Source organism: Pseudophryne corroboree, chromosome 2 (assembly GCF_028390025.1).
Source record: "Pseudophryne corroboree isolate aPseCor3 chromosome 2, aPseCor3.hap2, whole genome shotgun sequence".
Classification (NCBI taxonomy): domain Eukaryota; kingdom Metazoa; phylum Chordata; class Amphibia; order Anura; family Myobatrachidae; genus Pseudophryne; species Pseudophryne corroboree.
The window spans coordinates 57,681,706-57,704,575 of NC_086445.1; the positions used below are offsets into that span (position 1 = coordinate 57,681,706).

Genomic DNA, 22,870 nt, shown 5'->3' on the forward strand with positions numbered 1-22,870 from the left:
TCACACAGCCTGCACCGAGAGAAAGCTGCACGAGGAGCCTGTCAGCGGGGAGAAGGTAAGTATATCCCCTCTCTCTCTCTCTCTCTGGGACACCGTCTGCCGCAATGTGTAAAATGGGGTCTCGTCTGCCGCAATGTGTAAAATGGGGTCCCGGCTGCCGCAATGTGTAAAAAGGGGTCCCGGCTGCCGCAATGTGTAAAATGGGGTCCCGGCTGCCGCAATGTGTAAAATGGGGTCCCGTCTGCCGCAATGTGTAAAATGGGGTCCCGGCTGCCGCAATGTGTAAAAAGGGGTCCCGGCTGCCGCAATGTGTAAAATGGGGTCCCGGCTGCCGCAATGTGTAAAATGGGGTCCCGTCTGCCGCAATGTGTAAAAAGGGGTCCTGGATGCCGCAATGTGTAAAAATGGGGACTGGCTGCCGCAATGTGTAAAAAGGGGGACTGGATGCCGCAATGTGTAAAGAGGGGGACTGGCTGCCGCAATGTGTAAAAATGGGGACTGGCTGCCGTAATGTGTAAAAAGGGGGCCTGGATGCCGCAATGTGTAAAAAGGGGGCCTGGATGCCGCAATGTGTAAAAAGGGGGACTGGCTGCCGCAATGTGTAAAAAGGGGGACTGGCTGCCGTAATGTGTAAAAAGGGGGCCTGGATGCCGCAATGTGTAAAAAGGTGGACTGGCTGCCGTAATGTGTAAAAAGGGGGCCTGGATGCCGCAATGTGTAAAAAGGGGGCCTGGCTGCCGCAATGTGTAAAAAGGGGGACTAGCTGCCGCAATGTGTAAAAAGGGGGACTGGCTGCTGTAATGTGTAAAAAGGGGGACGCTGTCTATTGTAATGTATAAAAGGGGCGCTACTGTGCAGCGTAATTTGAATAATGTAGACTACTGTGCACCGTAGTATGAATTGCTATTATTTTGTGGCCACGCCCCTTCCCCATTAAGCCACGCCCCAATAAAAAAAATTTACATTGGGGGGGGGGGGGGGGGGGCGCCACTATCGTTTCTTGCACACAGCACTAAAATGCCTAGTTACGGCACTGACATCTGTATCCAAGCAGAGACAGAGGTCACATTGTTAGTGGCAGTGTGAGTGCTGTGTACATGTGAGTGGGTTGGTTATGCAGTAGTGTTCAGAATATGTGTAAGGAGCATTATGTGTGTCATGTAAAAATGCATTAATAATGTGCAACATATGTGTAAAGGGCCACTATGTGTGTCATTAAGTGTATAAGGGCATTATTAATGTGCGGCATATGTGTAACAGGGTACTATTGTATGTGTGTCATTATGTGTATAGGGGCACTAATAATGTGCAGCAAATGTGTAGGGGGCACTATGTGTGTCATTATGTGTATAAGGGCATTAATAATGTGCGGCATATGTGTAAGGGACATTATGTGTAAAAGGGCATTAATAAAGGTTGTCATAATGTGTAAGGTGCACTATGTTTATAAGGACATTAATGTGTCTCATATGTGTAAGGGGCATTACTGTGTGGAATTGTGTATAAATGCATTACTAATGTGTGGCATTATGTGTATAAGGTGCTCTACTATGTGGCGTTGCAAATAGAAAGGGCACTACTGTGTCGTCTAATGTGAATAAAGAGCAATAAGGTGTGGTGTAATGTGAATAAGGGGCTCTACTGTGAGGAGTAACGTTTATAAGGTAAAGTGATACTACTGCGGGATGTAATATGAATTATGGACACTATCTCAAGATAAAATGTGAATAAAGTTGCAGTACTGTGTGGCGTAATTGGAATTGGGGTTACTATTGTGTGGCCATGTCCCTTCCCAGCAAGAAGATGCCCCTTTTTGGGCTTTGCGCCAAATGTGCGAACTGTTCCTATTTAAAATATAGGGGGTACAAGGACTGCTATGGGTGAGGGGTAATGGTGCTGAGAAAGATGTGCAAGGTCAGAGGCAGAACCAGCGGTGGTGCTAGGGGGCACCAGCCAAAATCTTGCCTAGGGCATCATATTGGTTAGGGCCGGCTCTGGCTAGAGTGACACAAGGCGGAGCTGGCTGGAGTGACACAGAAGGGTCCTGGCAGGAGTGACACATGGAGGAGCTGACTGGAGTGATGAAGAAGGGTGCTGGATGTAGTGACACATGGGAAAGCTGGCTGGAGTGACATAGGAGGGTGGTAGCAGGAGTGACACATGGGAGAGCTGGCTGGAGTGACATGGGCATACCTCCCAACTGTCCCGCGGTGGGGGGGGGGGGCAGTTGGAAGGCTCTGTCTCTCGCTGCTCTGCTTAGCAGAGCAGCGGTGAATAGACGCTGTGCGCACGCGCACAGCGTCTATTCACTGGAGTCAGAGGGAGAGGGGGCATGCCAGCGGCTCACAGAGCGCTGGGCATGCCCCCTCAGTGACGAAACCGGGGGCGTGGCTCGCGATCGCGGGTCCCCCGTGAAGCCACGCCTCCTTTCATAGACCACACCCCTTTTTGGGAGCGCACATAGCGAAGCCGCGCGTGTGTCCCTCTTCACCTGCGCGCAAAGTTGGGAGGTATGCATGGGGGGTGCTGGCAGGAGTGACATAGGAGGGTGCTAGCAGGAGTGTCACATGGGGAGCTGGCTGGAGTGACACATGGGGGAACTTAAATTTATTATGTGAATCTGGCTTTTTCAATTATTTTGTGTGAAAGTGGCTTTTTCAATGGATCTGACTTTAACATTTTTTATTTTATGTCGTTCTGGCTTTTTCAATGTATTTTATACCAGGGGCGTGGGCTAGCAGGCACAAGGCCACATTCCATTTTTGCATGTGCGCCTTCGGCTCGATGTCGGCTCTTTGACGTACCAAACAAGGTTTTTTGGCTCTTTGTCACTGACTGGTTGGCCGCCCCTGGAGTAGAAGATGGTTTAAGTAAGAGAAGGAAATGTACATGAGGGAAGAGGGCCCTGCTAGTGAGAGCTTACAGTCTAAAGGGGAGGGGCAGACAGACAGGGGTAACACAGATGGTGTAGACAGTGAGTGTGGGACAGAGGACCTACGATGAGATTTGGCTGGGTTTGGTAAAGAAATGGGTCTTGAGAGCCCGTTTGAAGTTTTGTAGAGAGGTGGAGATTCTGAGGGGGAGAGGTAGAGAATTCCAGAGAAAAGGAGCAGCATGTGAGAAATCTTGGAGGTGGGAGTGGAAGGAGGCAATTAGTTGGCAGGAGAGTCGGTGTGCATTAGCAGAGCGAAGTGGACGGGTGGGAGTGTAAAGGGAGATAAGATCAGAGATGTAGATGGGAGAGGAGTGGGTGAGTGTGAGAAGCTTGAAATGGATTCTGAATGGGAAGGGGAGCCAGTGAAAGGCTAGTAAGAACGGGGAGGTGGACGTAGTGCGTTTGGCGAGAAAGATGAGCCAGGCAGCAGCGCTGGAGATAGATTGGAGTGTAGAGAGCATTTGTCAGGGATGCCAGATAGGAGATTACAGTAAGAAGTCCAGTCTGGAGATGACCAGTGAGTGGATAAGGGTCTTATTGGCATCCTTGGTGAGAAAAGGTCTGATACTGGAAATATTTTTGAGATGGAAATGACAGGTTTGTGTGAGGTGCTGAATGTGTGGTTTGAAGGAGAGGCAATAGTCAAGGATTACTCCAAGACAGCACACTTGAGGGCTAGAGGAGCTAGTAGTGCCATCAATAGATAATGAAATTGTGGGAGGTGAGGTTGTGCGGGAGGGTGGGAAGATGATAAGCTCAGCCGCAGAAGGAGAGGGTGACCACAGTGTCATGGGTCAAGAAGAATAAGAAAAGTAGTGGCCCTTGGATATAGCAGAAAGGAGGTCATTGCAGACTTTAGTGAGGACAATTTCAGTGGACTGGAGAGGAAGCCAGACTGGAATGGGTCAAGCAGTGAGAGGGAGGAAACAAAGGCAGTAAGATGGTTGTAGACAATACGGTTGTAGACAATACGCTCACAGAGTTTGTAGACAATGAATTTCCTTCTGCTGCCAGGCTGGTACAAAAGTTATAGCTGTCAGTAAACAGTTCGCTGTCAGTCTGGGGGAAGAGAGGTTATGCCGACCTCAGAGGGAAAAGCTGAGCAAACAACCTCTGCTTTCCCGCTCACTGTCACAGAGCTAGTGTCTAGCAACAGCCAATCAGAAGAGGATTCCCTGCGTGTGACAATCTGCCCCCACTTCTTAACAGTACCTGATAATAAAACTGACTGCGAGCAAGTTAAACTCACCTGCGTGTCCTGCCTATGTCAGGAGATAGTGTCCTGTTGGGCTTATTCCCTCACAATGGGCTAAGTTTACTATGCAGCGTATTACAGAGCCTCCGCCACTTCAGCCGTTTCGCCCACTAGATTTTAAAAGGCTGTTATATTCTTGCCGGGTTTTATAGTACATATAATGTAATTTCATCTATCTATCCCTTCACTAGATGTGCACGTGACTGATTGACCTGCATACTCACAAGTGACTCCAAGTGGAATCTCACTACAAGGCATGGGGTGGGCCCACAGGGGTGGCTGCCCGCCCTGTAACTAGGGATTACGTCTTGCTCACTCAATATGAGAGAGATTTATTAAAACTTGGAGAGAGATAAAGTGTATGGAGATAAAGTGCCAACCAATCAGCTCCTGACTGTCATTTTACAAGCTGTGTTTGACAGTTAGGAGCGGACTGGTTGGTATATGATACTATCCTCAATGCAATGTGTACAGGTAACACACCAGTAGGCTACTTTCCTGGAGGTTTTAGGAGGCTCCCAAAATTACGGGGAGTCCCCTGAGGTAGCGAGCGTTGTGCTGAGCTTCTGGTGTGACAGGAAACAAACAGCACAGGCGAGAGTGGGGCCTGCAGATCCCTATCAACCTTTGTGACTGGAAATGTCATGGGAATATGCAGGATTTGTTTCCTATGACAGAGTGGGAGTAATTAGGGCTCTCCTACGTTAGGAAAAGCTGCAAAATACTTTTCCTTTCCACAGGTTACCAGCGCGGCAATGCTTTATACGCTTTATATGACCTGCTAACATATTACATGGCTCAGGACCACCATTGCATATTATTATTGTATATTATCGTGCACCTCCAGCCTTTCCCCAGTAGAGGATACACTTTAGGCCGCAAATGTATCTGCAGATTCGAATCTGCAGCAGCTGTGCAAAAATATGCAAATGTTGCATATAATGTACTTAAGAATTGGAGAGATAAAGTGCCAACCAATCAGCTCTTACCTGCCATGTTACAGGCTGTGTTTAAAAAGCACAGTTAGGAGCACATTGGTACTTTGTCACTCTCCACGGCTTAGTACACATGCACCATTATCTCTATCTACTTTATCTCTCTCCAAACTTTGCTACCTCTTTCCCCAAAAAATTCTGACCAGCAGAGCATGTAAGAACATCTTGGATACACATGTGAATGCATCTCTGTGTGTCATGACTTCAGGGAATGGGGAATAAGTGCCGCGGATGACAGATCGTCAGCAGGTTGCAATACTTGTTAACCCCCTTTGGGGATGGAATGTGAGGGGCCAGGAGGTGATGACATTTCAGGAACAAATAACTCACAGACTTCTCATTCTTCAAAGTGGCTATTCTGTTAGCAGGAACATTCCGTATATGTGTTATGGCTCAGAATATCAGATATTTAAAGATACTTATATGTAATGTACAGGTTTACTTATCCGGCTGTTTAATTATCTGGTGTCGAAGAGGAAAATAAATGGCCATTGTTTATCCGGAGAGTCTCCAGCTGCGCCTTCGGTTTATCACATTGCTCCAACTGAGGATAGTGCATCGTGTTACTTACCTGTCCCGCCTCCACCTCTCATCACCTATGCGGATGCGCCATCGGTCCAGAATAAGACGTCGCGGATTAGCACGCACCTGGACGGACCCACTTCATATAGCAACAGCACCGAATGTAAGTAGAACTGTGTACGGATTAATTTCTTGATGGAATTTACTGAACATTGCATTTTATTTTCTGGTTTGAGTTTAGTTTTCTGGTTTAGGGGGACATTTGCTAAGCAGTGATAAGAGTGGAGAAGTGAGCCAGTGGAGAAGTTGCCCATGGCAACCAATCAGCACTGAAGTAACATCTATAATTTGCATACTATAAAATGATACAGAGCTGCTGATTGGTTGATGGGGCAACTTCTTCGCTGGCTCACTTCTCCGCTCTTATCACTGCTTAGTAAATTTCCCCCTTAGTCTCTAATATCTTCAAGTAAAATAATTGGAATTCAAACATACCTAGGGGTAGGCTATTCAATTTACCTCATTCTGTAATTGATAAGGGTTTGGCGAAGGTTTTCGCCAATCTCAGATAGAAGACTAGTAACCAGTGGAGTATTTTCCGTATACATCCTGGGTTCTGTTTTATGTAATATATTCGTGGTCTATAAGGTAAGGTTCGTCTGCAGAAGGATAAAAACCAAATGTATATAGAGGAGAACTTGTGGAATATTAAATGTATTACATTTTCCGTGCGCACCACACACCTAGGGGTCTATTCATGAAGCAGTGAAAAGAGTGCAGAAGTGAGCCAGTGGAGAAGCTGCCCATAGCAACCAATCAGCTGCTCCGTACAACTGTATAGTATGCAAATTATAAATGTTACTTCAATGCTGATTGGTTTCCATGGGCAACTTCTCCACTGGCTCACTTCTCCACACTTTTCACTGCTTCATGAATAGACCCCCATCTCTCACTTTCTGGTTGGCCATTATTGTGGGATATGTAATAAGAACATACACACTTACTCTCTATGAATGTCAGGTAGACTTCCAAATTTCCAGGGAGTCCCATAGATTCCTGGAAGAGCCAGTGACTCTCTTGCATCCTAATGAAATAGGTGTGACAGAGAGCATAATGTGGTGAAACGCGTGTCCACAACAAGTGCTGGGACCAAATATGACACAAAATTCTATGAGAATCGCCATGTGGTCTTGTGCTTCTAAAATACCTGACTTCTAATAGTAATAAAAATACCACAGTAGGTGCAACTATACGGTTATGTTAAGTCACCAATGAAGCATCACGAGGCAAATGCTGTGTTATTTATCACTATGATCTCTCAGACAAGGAAAAATGTATAGGAAGTTACTTTCCAAAGGAAAAGTCGACCCAAGGACCCTGCTTATGGGGGGTGTTTTACAAAAAGGAAGGAAAGGAAGCAGGGATGTCATTGTATTACTGTAATATAATCCTGCAGCCATCGTGAATGCACGTCAATGGTGATAGCAACAGGTCCGTCACACAGTCCTGTATTTACACGCCTTCAGCCTAAACGGTGCTCTTATTGCGTTAGCGTTAAGCGTCATAGCTTCCTAACTGCATTACTCTGAGGCGCTGCGATGATTATTTTAGGCCTTTGTCCTGAGGAAAAATGATAAGTGTAGTAATGTATTAAACACCATTATGACCTTTTAATGTTGCCTACTATGGTGAGTCACTTAATGCCAGACCTAAAAAGCAACCATCCCCCACCAAACCAAGGTTATCAACATCTTGTATATGATAACGAGCATTAATCCTGTCAGATCCCTTGAAACCAGTGACGTAGTTGAGACTTTTGTGAAACCCCCCCCCCCCCCCTCCCCCTAGCAATTTCATGTTTTCTTTCTCAAGAGAGATGGATCAAATATTGGAGAGTGATAAAATGGAGAGACATAAAGTACCAGCAAATCAGCTCCTTTCATTTTAAGGGGGAGATATACTAAGCAGTGAAAAGTGTGGAGAAGTGATCCAATGGAGAGATTGGCCATGGCAACCAATCAGCATTGACGTAACATTTATCATTTGCATACTATAAAATTATACAGAGCATCTGATTGGTTGCCATGGGCAACTTCTCCACTGGCTCACTTCTCCACTCTTATCACTGCTTAGTACATCTACCCCATAGAGGGGTATCCTATTAACCGTGGTCATTTTTCTAAAAAAAATAATAAAAAACAGGCTTTTTTCGTGATTTTTGTCCGATGGTCATAATCCATTATATCCCATTTTTTCCTGAGAAAAATGTTCCTTTTTCAAGCAAAAACACATAGGATCCGCGAAAAGCCACAAACCTATGTGGGATATGCTTACTTATCAGGGATATGGCTTCACCTGCCTCATAATCCCCCATAAATGCCGGCATTGGGGTCAATACGATAGCCCCGGGCGAGTCAGTTAGCTGTGGTAAATGACCGTGGCTAATTGGATACCACCCATAGTATGAAAAATGACAGGAGCTGATTGGTTGATAATTTATCTCTCCTCAAGGTTTCATACATTTCCCTCTCTATTTCCTAGTGAATGTACAGGCTGCAATTTAATGAACGGACAAAAAGGCCGCCACCAGGGTGTGTAGGCAGACTGGTATATTTTAATTCAGCCAGACCAGGGCAACACAGTGTAACAGAACATGTCAGCATGGCAGGGAGTTATGTGGCGATGACAATGTAAAAATACTTCTGGAAAGCACAGCCAAGTCTTTCCGCTAATCACACACTGCTGTGGCCCTGCTGCGTGTCAAGGAAACCTGGCATGCTACTGTTATTCTAAATTCCATCTCATATAATAACAGTGAGCCTACCCTCCGATCTGACAGGTGAGTATAGTTCTAGAAAGGGGGCACTGCATCCATAAGTGTTGTTGAAATATAAAAATTGTTACTATAAAAAAAAAAAACATTTGAAAGAGCTTTGCAAATGTAAGTGCAACTTTGTGTAATATTACACAACTGTGCACAAGGGACATAGGGGGAGGTGTATCAAGCCGCCCCTAAATCTGGGTTCAGTATGATTTAACGATGGACACAATACCGACGGTTATAATCCCGACAGCCACCGACCTACAGTCAAAATACCGACATGGTCAAAATGCCGACATTCCTTGTGCCGACGTGTTCAAAATGCCGACATATTCAGAATACAGACATTTGAAATGCCGACTTTTCAGAGAAGCTGCAGTCTTCCTGTCCCATGTGGCGTCACTAACAGGACAGATGTACGAGGACCCATCTGTATAGGCAAGTATAAGACTGGATGGGTGTACAACCCTGCATTGCTGCACCGATACAACAGTCGCCAGTCCTAAATCTTTGTACGCACATTAAAACTTAGGAGATCCCGTTCCCAGGAAGCGTCAGTGTTTTGTTTACAGTCAGCCGACCCCTCTTCCATTCTACTAATTTCCCAGACAGGCTTTTCACGGCATGTAGGGACTAGACAATACCGTCATGGGGCTCCAAGGCCACAATTTACCAGGAACAGGCACTTTACAAACCTTCTTTGATGCAGAGGGATAATTGAAATCCATTCTGCGAAATCCGGATGAATGACAGATGAAACACTTTTGTGGTGGAAGAGAACAAAGGTAATTTCAAGGTGACACCACTGAATAGGACAACGTTGCATGTGATCCACTAAGGCAGGTGACTTTTAGACTTTAGCAAAAAACTGTGGGGCAGATGTATTAACCTGGAGATGGCATAAGGAAGTGATAAACCAGTGATATGTGAAAGGTGATAAAGGCACCAGCCAATCAGATCCTAACTGTTAATTTACATATTGGAGCTGATTGGCTGGTGTCTTTATCACCTTGTACATATCACTGGTTTATCACTTCCGTATGCCTTCTCCAGGTTAATACATCTGCCCCTGTATTAGGCATCATCATTTTAGATGTCATCAGTACTGCCATCAGAGATTGTGGGGCCCGGGACTGACAAAATAAATGGGACCCCCCCACTACCTCATCTAACCCTTTGTTTTACTGAGGAGAGGAGGACCGGGCTGCAGTAGGTATTGGCAGGGCCGGATTAAAGTCCACATAGGCCTGGGTCTGAAAATGATTAAGGGTATATTGTGAGAAGCTGAAGAGGTGTGGCTAATGTTGTGTGGGTATGGCCCATAACAAATGGGCATGTACACTCCCTACACTATAAGCCCCAATGTGTTCCAAAATATGTAAAAGTAGAAAAACAGCATCGCTTTTTGAGGAAATTAGAAATATAATTTTAATTTTTATCATTTATGGCAACCATGTGCCCAGCTGGGCAGTTAATCATCATCCTGCTATCATGGTGATGGGCCTATTTTTATTTGGGGCCTGGAGCTGTAGCTCCTTCCGCCCCATTGTTAATCTGGCACTGGGTATTGGAGCTAGGGGGATGGGGTGCGGTCGGGACAGAGTGGAGAGGATGGAGCCTGTGCCGGTGGGTAAGAGGGAGATACAGATAGAGTGGAAGGGAGAGACTTTGGGGGATATAATGACCGTGGGTAACTGCTTCGTCTGGGGCTATCCAATTAGCCCCGATAACCCGGTGCAAGCCGTGGCTTTATCTTGGATTTTGTTTCATCTGCCTAAAGCAGGTAAAACAAAAACCCCGAAAGCAGCCTGCGAAAACAATGCTGCGGCTATCGAACCCTCATATCGGTTTCACTATGAGGGTTTGGCCTCGGTCCAACCACCAAACGCATACAAGTCTGTCACAGGAAAAATAGTTTCCCGTTGACAGCAACAGTATGTCGCAGTAGGAGCCAGTGGCCCGGGACTGCAGTTGCGACAGTCCCCCCTTGATGACGGCCATGCAGTGCCGATGCTATCCGCTCAGCAAGGTCTGGAAAGCAGGGAGGCGCGGTGGTGGGGAGGCGCTGTCCCCGCTCTGCAACCTTGCTGATGTGATCTGTCGCTGCTTAGCCTGTCACACTGTGTGACAGCCAGCAGTGGCGCCGGCATCATGAAGCGCGGAGCCCGCCTCCCCAGCTCCCTGCGTCCTTTCTGACTAGGCGACATCAAGGGGTGGTCCGGGTATGTATCGGACCACCTATTACTCATATCTCCATACACTAAATAATCATTGTCCGCCGTCACCGCCCACCTACAGAAATCCAGGAGACTGCAGTGCACCAGCAGTCAGAGTCCCGTCCCGAGCTCCGTCTCCGCTGTGGCCTGTTTACATAAAAGGGATAGATAGCTGCGGCTCGCAATCACCAAACAGCTGCCTCTCCCTGAAGAAGAGAGGAGGCACTGCTTAAGTATATATTAGGTAAGTGACCAGGGGCTCTCTGCATAGTCTGTATATGAAGTTTGTGAGGAACCCCACACTCAGATTTACTGAGCATTTGTTTATTTTAATGATTTATATATATATATATATATATATATATATATATATATACACACACACACATACATACTTTGAAATAAAATTCAGAAGGTGTATGTCAGAAGTATGTCTTGCATACACACGCCCTCACGCCCTCTAACTCCCTGCCAGCGGCCCTGCCCTTACACTTCACCTTACTCCCCATCAGTTTCCCTGACGCCACTCTCCCTCTAACTCCCACTCAGCATCAATGCCCTCACGCTCCCTCTAAGTTCCCGTCAGTGCCCCTGCCCCCCACCCTAACTAATTCCCCATCAGCATTCCTGCCCTCACCCTCTCTCTAACTCCCCGTCAATGTCCCTTCCCTCACCCTAACTCTCCCTCTAACTCCCGGTCAGTGTCCCTGCCCTCACACTCCCTCTAACTCCATGTCAGTGTCACTGCCCTCACACTCCCTCTAACTCCATGTCAGTGTCACTGCCCTCACGCTCCCCCTAACTCCCCATTAGCGTCCCTGCCTTCACCCTCCATCTCCCCCTCAGCATCCCTGCCCTCACCCTCCCTCTAACTCCCCCTCAGCATCCCTGCCCTCACCCTCCCTCTAACTCCCCCTCAGCATCCCTGCCCTCACCCTCCCTCTAACTCCCCCTCAGCATCCCTGCCCTCACCCTCCTTCTAACTCCAAACCATCGTTCCTGCTCTCACGCTCCCTCTATCTCCCCCTCAGCATCCCTGCCCTCACCCTCCCTCTAACTCCCCCTCAGCATCCCTGCCCTCACCCTCCCTCTAACTCCCCACCAGCATCCCTGCCCTCACCCTCCCTCTATCTCCCCCTCAGCATCCCTGCCCTCACCCTCCCTCTATCTCCCCCTCAGCATCCCTGCCCTCACCCTCCCTCTTACTCCCCCTCAGCATCCCTGCCCTCACCCTCCCTTTAACTCCTCACCATCGTTCCTGCCCTCACCCTCCCTCTATCTCCCCTCCCTCTAACTCCCCCTCAGCATCCCTGCCCTCACCCTCCTTCTAACTCCTCACCATCGTTCCTGCTCTCACGCTCCCTCTATCTCCCCCTCAGCATCCCTGCCCTCATCCTCCCTCTAACTCCCCCTCAGCATCCCTGCCCTCACCCTCCCTCTAGCTCCCCCTCAGCATCCCTGCCCTCACCCTCCCTCTAACTCCCCACCAGCATCCCTGCCCTCACCCTCCCTCTATCTCCCCCTCAGCATCCCTGCCCTCACCCTCTCTCTAACTCCCCCTCAGCATCCCTGCCCTCACCCGCCCTCTAACTCCCCCTCAGCATCCCTGCCCTCACGCTCCCCCTAACTCCCCATTAGCGTCCCTGCCTTCACCCTCCCTCTATCTCCCCCTCAGCATCCCTGCCCTCACCCTCCCTGTATCTCCCCCTCAGAATCCCTGCCCTCACCCTCCCCCTAACTCCCCCTCAGCATCCCTGCCATCACCCTCCCTCTAACTCCTCACCATCGTTCCTGCCCTCACGCTCCCTCTTACTCCCTGTCAGCATCCCTGCCTTCCCCCTCCTTCTAACTTCCCGTCAGCATTCCTGCCCTTACCCCCCCTAACTCCCTGACAATATCCATGCCCTCACCCTAACTCTCCCTCTAACTCAAGGTCAGCATTCCTCCCTCACGCTCCCTTTAACTACCCGTCAGTGTTCTTGCCCTCATGCCCCCTCTAACTCCCACTCAGCATCCCTGCCCTCACCCTCCCTCTAACTCCACATCAGAGTCCCTGCCCTCACGCTCCCCCTAACTCCCCGTTAGCAATCCTGCCTACACCCTCCCTCTATCTCCCCCTCAGCATCACTGCCCTCACCCTCCCTCTAACTCCCCACCAGCGTTCCTGCTCTCACGCTCCCTCTTACTCAATGTCAGCGTCCCTACCTTCGCCCTCCTTCTATCTTCCCATCAGCGTCCCTGCCCTCACCTTCCTTCTAACTTCCCGTCAGCATCCCTGGCCTCACCCTCACTCTCCCTCTAACTCCCAATCAGCCTCCCTGCCCTCACACTTCCTATAACTCCCCTCAGTGTCCCTGCCCTCATCCTCCCTCTAACTCCCTGTTAGTGACCCTGCCCTCACACACCCTGTCAGCGTCACTTCCCTCCCCCTCCAACTCCCCCTCAGCTTTACTGTCCCCACCCTCTCTCTCCTTCTAACTCCCACTCAGCCTAACTGCCGTTACCCTCCCTCTAACTCCCCCGTCAGCATTCCTGCCCTCACGCTCCCTCTAATGCTGTCTCTTTATGAGTTAAGGGAGGGAAATTATAGTTTGCAGGAGGGCGCCGAACACCCTAGCACCGGCCCTGCGGCCATGGATGCAATCTATGGGAATCTCCTAGCCTCACCAGGAGAGATTATGTAGCACAGCCCCATCCCTTCCTGAACTCCGATTGGTGGATTTGTTCCCGCCATTCGCCAATCGGTGTGCAGATATCCCACTGCTCTGATTGGTGAATGGCACCCTTTGGATCCACCAATGCCAGGCAAGGTTTGGCTGCTATATTACACAACCAGGGGAGAGATAAAAGGTAACAAAATGACTAAAAAAAAAAAAAAGGAAAGAAGATGTTGTCAATAGCGACCAAACAGATTCTACCTATCATTTCCTGGAATGTACTACTAGATAAATGAAAGCTTTAATCTGATCGACTGCTATGGACAACACCTCACTTTACCTTTTTCGAAGTTTGGATAAATCTCCAGGGTGTGGTATGGAAGGTCGACAGTAACTAGGTCGACCACTATTGGTCGACAGTAACTAGGTCGACAGGGTCTCTAGGTCGTCAGGTCAAAAGGTCAACATAAGTTTTTGATTTTTTTTTTTGGTGATGTTTTTTCCATACAGTGACCGGGAACCCCAATTATTGCACCGTGTCCCCTCGCATGGCTCGCCATGCTTCGGGCAAGTTGCCTCGCTACGCTACTGCTGTGCTCGGCACAGGTTACCGTTCCCAATCGTAGTCCGCGTGGATCGTTAAGTATGAAAAAGTTAGAATTTTTTTTTTTTAAATTCAGGTCGCCCTTTTGAGCTGTCGACCTAGAACATGTCGACCTAGAGACCCTGCCGACCTAGTACACACAAGGAGACTGTGCTGATTAATGTGATATATGACACTTGTATATCTGTGTGCGACTAAGTCTCTGAATCTGTGTACGTAGTGCTACAATGTAGTAGCCACAGCTTTTTCCCCAATACAAGTTCTGTTCTGCTTCATATGCAGACTCAGTCATACACATTGCATTTTCGGCAAAGAAAGATGCCTGACGTTAGCAGAGTTGCACGGGACCTGGAGGCTCACTAACGCCAGGCATCTTGCGCTGCATGGCGTATTGAGGCTGGATGTATGAGGACGCATCTGTATTTGAATGGTCACGATGTACTTACTGGCTTGACAAGTGAGTTGTAAGGACAGCCATACTTCCCACCCCATTGCAAATGAAGATTAAGGGCCATTCACTAAACTATAATTGCTTTCTGTGGCAGCGCAGAGGAACTACTTTTTTACACAGGGGGTCATTCAGACATGAACGTACGCTAGGATTTTTCACTGCGCTGCGATCAGGTCAGAACTGCGCATGCAACGCAATGCGTGGGCGCGTCACACGTGTACAAAGCGGATCATTGCTGTGCAATGGATTGTACGAAGAATCCATTTGCACAGTCGATCGCAAGGAGATTGACAGGAAGAAGGCGTTTGTGGGTGGCAACTAACCATTTTTTCTGGGAGTGTTTGGGAAAACGCAGGCGTGTCCAAGCGTTTGCAGGGCGGGTGTCTGATGTCAATTCCGGGACCTAACAGGCTGAAGTGATCGCAGCAGCTGAGTAAGTTCTGGGCAACTCAGAAACTGCACAAAACTTTTTTGTACCGCACACTTGCAAAGCAAAAATACACTCCCCTGTAGGCGGCGACTATCTGCTCGCAGCAGAGCCAAAAACCCCTAGCGAGCAATCAGGTCTGAATTAGGCCCACTGTGCGGTGATTTGTGATATGCTTCTAATCCTTGTTAAAAGCAAGGAGTACAAGCCCTAACATAGCCCCACTCACGCTCACTGTGCAGGGCATAATCCATGCTCAAAGGAAACATGTTTGCAAAATAATCCATTCTAACCTTACACTGGATACACGCTATAGTTGAACAGACCAAATAATAAACTGAGCAAGCAAAGCATATTTGCTGGGAAACGTTACCTCAAAGACACAGAAAAATCTTCAAATTGTTTCAGCTCTGAACATGCCCCAAACATTGCGAGTGCCCCCAGGAAGCCCAAGATTTATTATAAAAACTTGTTTTTCGTCAATGCGGTCTTACACCCTTGCAAGCACGCCGGCGGCCTGTCAGCTACAAGCTGGAATGAAACACGCTACTACGCATGTATACACAGTATAAAATAGATTACCAAAACCAACCCCATGGACTATAAGGATAAGAAGGGCTGAGCCAAACAGTTACTTTTGGCCTGATGTAACATTCCGTGTAATTCCAGACAGAAGGATTTTGCAACTTGTTAACTCTATATTGCACTGTAAAAATAAATCTGCTCACTGTTTGTGTGGCATGGGAAAACAGGCTGGATATTCCCTGGGTACACCATAAACCTACAGTTGCCGAATTTCTGGCTGCCCACTCCGGGAGGGGGCAGCCAGGTAGTCCCAGAAGGGGGCGCTGCAGGAGGCATGGCTTTATATAGGGGCGTGATGCGGCTAAGGAGGTTGTGTTAGGGCGTGGCTGCACGCTCACATCATCGTGACCACACCCCCCAGTACACATTGCAGATATTACCGCCAATGTAAAGCGGGGGCTTGGCTATAATGACGCTATTGAGTGCAAAACGCATCACTGCCGGCCGGGTCCGTCCACTTCACTCGGGAAGTGGGCGGCTTGGCAGCGGATGGAGGTATGATCCAGGAAACTTGGCCACTCTTCTGGGTGGCTGGGAGCGCCACCCGATTTTCGTGAGCCTCTCGGACGCTCTCTCTCCAATTTATCTTCCTCCAAGATTTGGTAAAGCTCCCCCTAAGTGACTCCCTTATGCACTTTATCCATACATCGCTAATCATCAGACCCAAAGATGGACAATTTAAAATTGTGCACATTTATGTCCTCAACCAGTATTTAGTCAATCAATTCACTAGGAATAATTCACTAATGACACCACTGCATCTGATTGGTTCAGCCTACAAACATGGCTGCCTGCACTGTATACAGACGATGTGCCCATTTTAACGTCTAAATAGGGTCAGTTGGAGGCCGTCACTGAAAAGACAAGATGGAGCTCCTGTAACAACATCTGTGTCGCGTTTAGCCGACCGTACAAAAACAGTATTCTAATAACTTTCCTTTAACAAGAAACTCAGATTCACTTAGGGGGGAGATGTATCAAGTCTTCTGAAGAGTGCAAAAGTGGCCAGTGTATGCGCTGACCGTAGCGACGAATCAGCTTGTACCTATCATTATATTATGTACTTGATAAAAGTAGGGCCGTGATGCCATGAGTGATGTTGCCGTGACCCTGCCCTTCCCACCTGGACTGCCCCAGATCTCCCGGAGGCCAGGTCAGCAAGGCTGAGAAGTATTCAAGTAACTGGGTGAAAAATAGAAGACTTTGAGGTGTTTTCAGCGTTACATCCACAATGTGTCCTGCAGGTCTGAACGCTGTGCAATGAGAATGACGCAGACTATAAAGGTTGCTTGCATTATGATAAAACGCTCTGACTGACATCTGGAATCTGTTCACCGAGTTTCAGAGTAGAACTGCCTGAGGTACTTCATCAGCGACACTGTGTGATCCAGCAGCTTACAGCTCCGTCACTGCATGCAGAGCTGGGGAGGAAGAGGCGGGATAGGAGAAAGGATTTAGAAATATAACGTAACACCTCACGATGGTGGGACCTTTTTTTTCTTCCTTTTAATAGAATAGCAACCAAGCTGACTGTGTCACGTGGATGCGTTAGAACCGTGGTTCTCAAACTCGGTAGGACCCCCAACAGTTCACGTTTTCCCAGGTCACCCAGCAGGAGCACAGGTATACTCATTACTCACTGACACACAAAAAAAAGACCCACAGGTGGAGCTAATTATTTCACTTGCGATTCCGTGAGGAGACCTGGAAAACATGACCTGCTTGGGATCCTGAGGACCGAGTTTGAGAACCTGTGCTTTAGAAAGCTGCCATTTTCCAACTCGAAGATAGTTCTCAAGTGATTAAATCTCCCATTGTGCGGCATCAGAATGAATGTGGAACGATGACTTTCAGCCACACATGAAGCCAGTCCCTGTTTACTGAATACTGAATTATACAGGGACCACACATATGCCTCTTTCACACTGCCAATGCCGGATCCCACCCGGGAATAGGAAACGGGTCCTTCCCGGGTGGGATCCGGCATTGGCCGTTGCCAATATGCCAGGCGGATTGCCATAGCAGCGGGGGGCGGAGCCGGCAGCAGGGGGCGGAGGTGGAGGCAGAGCTGGGAGATGAGATCATCTCCGCGCCGCCTCACCCTGCTGTAGTACACGGGTCCCGGGATGCATCGACCTGGGAGCCCGTTTATGCAGCTACTGACCAGGTATTCAACCCGGGTATAACACTGCTTTATTCCCTGGTTGAATTGCCGGGTCAGGCGACCCGGGATTTCGGCGATGCTTCTTTAACTCCGCACGCCGACCCGTGTCGACCCGGCAATATGCAGGGTCGATACCGGGTTATTTGTGCGGTGTGAAAGGGGTATTATTTATTCTAAAGCAAAGGTCTATATTACAAGTAAAGGACTCATACATCAGCAATCACCAAAAAACTATTTGCAAATTCTGAGATTTTTCCCAGATTTAAAGATTCCCCAATCCAGCAATCTGCGCCCATACAGAACAGATATTTCTCAGTGATCTGCAGATCATTTTCAGCAAATACAGATCTGCCAATCTTGAAAGGCTCATCCGTTTACTAGAAACGGTCTGCAGATCTGCTGGTTATTACCATACACTAGCAATCTACAGACCCAGTTGGTCTGTGAAATCCAACATGTTGGATAACCTGATTTAACAATCGCCCCAATTGGTTGCAGATAAATGGCCTTTAGACCTATGGGTGTAATTCAGATCTGAGCGCAGCAGCAAATGTGTTAGCTAATGGACAAAACCATGGGGGTAATTCAGACCTGACCGCAGCGGCCGATCAGGTCCAAGCTGCGCATGCGTATGCACCACAATGCGCGGGTACAAAGCGGATCGCCGCACAGCGATGAGTTTGTGCGACGGATCCGTTCGCACGGGCGATCGCAAGGATACTGACAGGAAGAAGGCATTTGTGGGAGGCAAGTGACCGTTTTCAGGGAGTGCCTGGAAAAACGCAGGCGTGCCCCAGTGTTTGCAGGGAGGGTTCCTGACGTCAATTCCAGTCCCGGACAGGATGATGTGATCGCAGCGGCTGAGTAAGTCCTGGGCTGCACAGAGTCTGCACAAGATCTGTTTGTACAGCTCTGCTACACATGCGTTCGCACACTTGCAATGCGAAAATACTCTCCCCCTGTAGGCGGCGATTATCTGATCGCACCAGTGCAAAAATCGCCTGCTAGCGATCAGGTCTGAATTAGGCCCCATGTGCACTGCAGGAGGGGCAGATATATATAGATCATACAAATTGGTTAAACACAAGTTTAGCCAACTTGGATGAACGGCTGTTTTTGACAGTTTTGCAGTGTTTGGGAACAAATGGTAGATTGTGATTTGCTCTCATCCATTACCAGATTTTCATTCCAACCAGCTAGACCTGGCAGATTATCTGACAGATAATTGTATAGTGTGTACCTAGCTTTACAGTCCATGGCTCAGCACAGATGGCTAAATCAAGCTGACTAAGGGGGGGGGGGGGATCTTAAAAAGCATTATTAATTATTCATTATTGCCACATACAGTAGCTCAGCAATAAGAAATTACACTGTGGTGATAATTAAAAAAAATAAAAAATTTGCAGGGAGAGTGGCTGTTGCCACCACTTTACTGCCGCCGCTGAATCTGCGCAAGCGTGGCCATAATGCTGTACATACGTAGAACATATATGCAACAACTGTAATGGGCGGAGCATGGAGGACGCCAAGGAAAGATTAGAAAATCCTTCTCAGCAATGCCCCCTCCCCGTCCTCCAACAGGTATAAAACAGCTAACGCCATCTGATTATGCCCTACACTACAGCGGGCCAAGCTCCAAACAGCTGAGCTTTCAGGGCTTGGTAAATAGGCCCAGATCACAATTCTCACAATAGCTGGGACTGCGGTCTGCAGCGTTAGTTTTTCTGATATCTCTTGCATTAAGCATGTCTTAAAAATGTCATTTCCAGTAAGGATCACATTAATAAATAGACCTGCAGCTGGCCACATGCATCGCAATACGTCATTCAGAGTTGCACGAAAATCGGACACATTGCGTGCTTGGTAATAAATGCCCAGTATGCAAAGTCGCATGCGGCCGCCCCGTCCACCGGCTTGTGAAAGTAGCCGTAATCACGATCAGCGCACATTTGCGCCAGCACCTATACCCATACCCATCCATTTCTGCGTACTCTCAACTCAGCATAGCACGCAATTACATCTACAGGCCGGTGACGCCCTAATAACGCATCCTTCTGTACGAACGCCCATTTAGCCCCCCCCCATCACTGATAAAGCAAGACAGAACTGAACAAAGCACTTTGTACCATTTAAAATCAAGTTTAGATTATATAGAGCAGATTAATCCTATTTTTCTTTCTTTCTTTCAGACAGTACAGAGTGTTTCAGAGTCTATTGTTGGTGTTCTGCATAGCACTCCCACATCACAATGTATTATTTCATTATACAGGGAAGTCAGGAGGGTTACTGCGCCAAACTGCCAGGTTGTAACAAGCTCAGGAGAAGCTTCTACCTCCCCGATACATCCGTGTGTGGGATTCATGCTGTCACAGCAACGCTCTCATCTCAGGCTGTGCGGCTGTAACACGACGGAATATATCCAGCATGTAAACTCACAAAGTCTCTTTTATTTCATTTGAGGGGGGCGCGGTGGCGTATCTATAATAAGGGCACGCGGGAGCCCGGGTCCAGGTGGACCCACACCACACAAACAGCACCCATTCTTGAATACTTACCCCTCTGGAGTCCCGCATTGGCGGCAACAGCGCTGCACAAGTCACAGGGGAAATGGCAACACACACAGTAGGAAAATCACTGGGAAAATGGCCGCCGCACCATTTTCCTGGAGTCCTGCGCATGCACGCTAGTTTCTGGAACAGCGCTAGTGTCACTAGGAGACCTACTGTGCTGCCAGCTAGGGAGGAGGGGACCCAGACGGAGACTGCAGTGCACACGGGCCCACTCCTCTCTTAATACATGGACAGCACAAATGAGTAGACTGCCAGAGTGTAGGTAGGTCTTTGGGAATGTGGCACCCATGCCATGTTCCCAGTGATGTTTCTACTGTGCATGTGCAATCTCTGGGAAAATGGTCGCTGCTCCATTTTCCCAGTGACTCGTGAAGCGCCGCTGCAGGAACTGGAAAGGGGAGTATAATACGTGATTGCAGGGTTCTGGTGTGGACCCCGCTGGACCCAGGGGCCTGTGTGCAACGCCATGAAGTAACTATTTTGGACTAAAGTACCTTGAACCTGGACATTACATTAAATCGAGGGCAAGACTGGTTTTATAAATCTGTAATGCAAACCTGTTCCATGTATCTGAATGATAAAATCAAGTTTACAATGATACAGGCAGAGAGAATGAAGGTTTGACACCCGCGGCTGGCCACAAATTCCTGTGGGCTGCCTAATGTCGTTTGGGGTTTGCCACTAAAACACCAACTTCACTGAACCCTTTCCCCTCAAACGCTGGAATTAGAAGGTAGGGAACTAGTTGTATTGGAACTGTAGAATCTGACACTCGGTATAAAAGTCAAGAGACAGCCGTTTATTATGGCCTGCATCCAGCAGCAGCAGCAGCAGCAGCAAATGCCTTTGTGCTTTGCCCTCATGTGGCAGGATGAAATCAAAATGACTAAGGTACAAAAGTAAAATAAAAGAATAGACCATGGCCCTCATTCCGAGTTGTTCGCTCGCAAGCTGCTTTTAGCAGTTTTGCACACGCAAAGCCGCCGCCTACTGGGAGTGAATCTTAGCTTATCAAAATTGCGAACAAAAGATTAGCAAAATTGCGAATAGACACTTCTTAGCAGTTTCTGAGTAGCTCCAGACTTAAGGGCCCTACACACTTAAAGATTATCTGTCTAATCTGGTTGATTGGAAAGAAAATCTGGCAATGTCTGGGAGCAAATGACAATCAACAATTTACTCCCAAAATCAAGAAAATGGACAAATGGTTGTTCTGATGAATTTGTTTAATGAAACAAACGTAACCAATTTGTCTGTAAGTCCATTTTTGTCTGTTTTCCAGCGTTTGAGAGCAAATAGTCAATTGTCATTTGCTCCCAGACATTTCCAGATTTTCTTTCCAATCAGGCAGATTGGACAGATAATCTTTAAGTGTGTAGGGCCCTTAACTCGGCAACTGCGATCAGTTCAGTCAGTTTCGTTCCTGGTTTGACGTCACAAACACTCCCAGCGTTCGCCCAGACACTCCCCCGTTTCTTCAGACACTCCCGCGTTTTTCCCAGAAACGCCAGCGTTTTTTCACACAGACCCATAAAACGGCCAGTTTCCGCCCAGAAACACCCACTTCCTGTCAATCACATTACGATCACCAGAACGAAGAAAAAACTTTGTGATGCCGTGAGTAAAAGTCCTAACTGCATAGCAAATTTACTTGGCGCAGTGCGAACATTGCGCATGCGCAATTAGCGGAAAATCGCTGCGATGCAAAGAAAATTACCGAGCAAACAACTCGGAATGACCACCCATGTTACTATAGTATAGACCAGAGGTTCTCAAACTCGGTCCTCGGGGGCACACACAGTGCATGTTTTGCAGGTCTCCTCACAGAATCACAAGTGAAATAATTAGCTCCACCTGTGGACCTTTTAAAATGTGTCAGTGAGTAATTAATACACCTGTGCACCTGCTGGGTTACCTGCAAAACATGCACTGTGTGTGCCCCCGAGGACCGAGTTTGAGAACCTCTGGTATAGACCATAGGTCTTCAACCTGTGGCCCTCCAGCTGCTGCGGAACTACACATCCCAGCATGCCCTGCCTCAGTTTTACCATGCCTTAATAGCAAAACTGTGGCAGGGCATGCTGGGATGTGTAGTTCCGCAGCAGCTGAAGGGCCACAGGTTGAAGACCCATGCTATAGACAGTTCTTTTTCTGTAACAAGACAAATGTAGATTATAAGATTTAAATATTTCTATTACACCTGTATATCTGATTCATATTCCCAGTGTGATACCTGTACATCTGACTCATATTCCCAATGTGATAATCCTATCTGCTTTTCCAACTTATTTTTTATTATGATTTATTATCAAGCAGGGAACAGCGCATATTGACACGTGACAGGATCCAATCGGAGGAGGATCCCTGGTTTTTAGGCCCTACACACTGGCCGATTTTTTTAAAGATATGAACGATCTCGTTCATAAATGAACGAGAACTCGTTCATATCTTTCAGTGTGGAGACTCCTGCGATGAACGATGCGCGTCCCCGCGCTCGTTCATCGCTGGTCTCCCGTCGGCTGTGCATGCAGGCCAATATGGACGATCTCGTCCATATTTGCCTGCACTTCAATGCAGCCGCGTGACGGGGGGAGTGAAGAAACTTCACTCCCCCCGTCACTGCCCCCCCGCCGCCGGGTCGCTCGTCGGCTGTATCCGCCGTCGGGCA

At 48.0% G+C, this 22,870-nt stretch overlaps 1 protein-coding gene across 2 annotated transcripts in view; it reads right to left on the reverse strand.

The window, feature by feature from the left end:
* The window catches only part of RAB30 (RAB30, member RAS oncogene family), a 129,466-nt gene that overhangs the window by 96,513 nt on the left and 10,083 nt on the right, over nt 1-22,870 (reverse strand). The window lies entirely within an intron of this gene.